Source organism: Trichosurus vulpecula, chromosome 6, assembly GCF_011100635.1.
Source record: "Trichosurus vulpecula isolate mTriVul1 chromosome 6, mTriVul1.pri, whole genome shotgun sequence".
NCBI classification, from domain to species: domain Eukaryota; kingdom Metazoa; phylum Chordata; class Mammalia; order Diprotodontia; family Phalangeridae; genus Trichosurus; species Trichosurus vulpecula.
Window position 1 is genome coordinate 11,595,461 of NC_050578.1, and position 3,142 is coordinate 11,598,602.

A 3,142-nucleotide genomic window follows, 5' to 3' on the forward strand; every position below is an offset into this window, starting at 1 on the left:
ATAAATAAAAGCTTTTGGGGCTACTCAATATTTTTGAGTATTAAGTGGGTCCTGACAGAAAAGTCTGTAAACGTCTCATTTATACTTTCCAAGTCTCACTTACTAAATAATAACATATCTTCATTTTGAGAAATGTAATGTGATTCTAGGACCTTACAACAATTAGGAACTGCCGCACAGAAGCAAAGCATTGCTCATTCACCCAAAAGACCATCATGATGTCCTATTAATAAATCTTTTATCATTGACTGGCTAAATTTCGAGCAGAATGTATGTGTGTGTATTTAAATATATATATATATATGTATATATATATATATGCATCTACACATATGTGCATATGTACACATACCTATATTACACACAAACACACACATGAATTTTGCTTATACATGTTTATGTACATACATATATACCTGTGTATACATGCATACAAATATACATATATGTCGATAAGGACATTTAAGTTTCGTGAAGCTAGAATTTTTCAGAAAATGTTCTGGGTAGATAGCTCCCTTTAGTAATATTGTCTGTATTTAAAATTTGTTGAAAGAGGTTTAAACCAGAGAATTGTAAAGCTATATTGTTCAAGAGGTGTAGATTATCTTTATTGAGTGACAGTCAATAGCTTATAAAATGTGTTTCTATATAAGATTTTGGCTTGTCTATTTTTTAACATGTCAAATCATCTCCATTTTTCCATAGGCAGAGAAGTTTCAAAGCTTACAGTTTTCCTGCCTTGTTGTAAAGATGAATCTTATTCACTTGAATTACTCTTCCTCCATATTTCAAGGAAATGAAATTCTGTTCAAACATGCTGAACCTTAATTCCAGTTCTTTTCAGAGTAATAATTTGTATATGCAGTACCTTAGATAGATGTTTAGATTGGATATAATAAGCTGAGGATTTTTTTCTTTAAAAATGAAATTAAGGTTTGTCCAATGCCAAAATTCAATACTGAACCACATAAGTCTTTCTGCAGAGGGTTTTTAGAAACACACAAATGTCAGCTTATATAATAACTTTAATTACCTTTTGCCTTCCAAATCTGTGAGCCAGGAATGTTCTTTATTCAAATCCCATCCCCAAACTAAAATCAGGAAGTCAGTTTCTGAACAAGACAAATAGAATTACAAATCTCAAAAAACATCATGTTAAAACCACATGTTTATCAAGCCAAACAGTTGCTTTATATCTGTCTTTGATAACTGTATATTACATTTTCATTACTATTAGCTTAAGAAATTAGTAGCAAATGTAAGGACAATGTATGAAGACCTACAGTGAAAAATGCACAGGGAAATATATTGCAATCAATTAAATAAAGACTATTTCATATAATTATTACCACTGGAACTGGAATTCAGAGTGAAGAAGCAGCTGGTCAATTATTATTATTATTGATTGTTGTTGATAATAATAAGCCAAAGTTTTCTATTACTAAGATCACTGTCCCATTGAGGAAAGATATCACAAATCTATCATAACAAGAATTTTGCTCTTATTTGAATTTTAGGTGAAATCTTTATTATAATAGAGCAAAGAACCAAGAAAGGGAAAGGTAAACTTCATCAGACAATGGTAAAGTAATGATCATTGAAATGAAGACATTACCAAGACTGTGATGAATCAGGAGTGTCATTCAATATCACACAATTCCATTCATGTTCCCCAGACTTATCTTTCTCCATTTCCTCTTATTTCAGAAAAGTACTTTTCCCATCACAGATTTATAAGGTGCAATTGGGGCTTTGGCACTGTTGATTTTAAATTCTTATCTGTTTAGCAGGCTAACTGAGTTTCATTACAATTTGAATTTCATATTTGCCTTTGATTCCCATCTTAATTTGTGTTGTAATATCATTTTAAGTTATATAACAACTGCCATTATCCTAGGGATGCTTGTACAGTGAAGTATTATATTTTTCCTTTATTTGACTGCCAAAATAGCACACTTGTCAAAATGCTTATATTAAATGGTCTTTTCCTAAGCCACATACACTTATAGGGATTCAATGCCTCAGTTAGAGTTTACAGTATTAATTTATAATCTCTAGAGATCATTTAAGGCCTCGCCATTATTTCTGTGAAAATAACTCCCCCAGGTCACCTGGGGCAGATAGAAAGGGTTTTTTTGTTTGTTAGTTTCCCCTGGGAGACAAAGTTATGAGGGGACGGGGGCAAAATTTCTCTTTTTTTAATTTAGAGGACTCCCAGATGATAATGTTCTCTCTGTGATGTAGATGAGCAACAGTTTTCCAACTCAGTCTTAGAAAGGTGTTTAGAACATCAAGACTTCTCCAAGATCACATAGCCAATATGTTAGAGGTGGGATTAGAACTGATGTTATCCTGAATACAAGGTCATATCTCTATCTTTTACACTGATCTTCTCTTATAGTATATTCATACATACCTACGTACATAAATGCATACATATATACTGATACATAAATGTATTGACATATACATTGTATAAATATTAGGGTTTACCATATAAGTTTGGTAGAGTATGATCCAAACCTTCAGGCAATAAAATATCCCATTAATGGAAATGTATTGAGTTGCTTTAGGTGTATAACCACACCTTAGATGACGTCCTTAAATGTTCTTGGTGCCCAGAACAATGGAGAGTACAAGATACTATTGTGATATGAATGTAATGGAATATTATTGTAAAGAAAGAAATAATGGATATGATGAATTCAGAGAAATGGAGAGGCTTCATTTGAACTTGTACGGAGTGAAATAAAGAAAAAGTAGAGAATACTATATAAAGCTTACCAAAAAAAGTTAAACTTTGAGCAATCAAAAAGATTAATGAGGGCTTCAGAGAATAAATACCTGCAGAGAGGTGGGGGACTACTAAAACAGAACATTGTGTGCATAGTCAGAAACGGTCTTCACATTGTGTTTGGTTTTGCTTATTTGTTTCACTCTGTCACAAAGGATGATTCAATCTTGAGGGGAGAGAAAGAGAAGGGGAGAAATGGGTAAAGATAAAAGGCATCTATCAGCAAAATGTATAAAAGAACAGGCTAGGACTGTAGTTGCTTTCTGAAAATCTGGATAAAACCTACAGCTTCTAATTGGAATGTAGAATGTAGAGCACCTTTTATTTATCTGCCATATGAGGTGAATG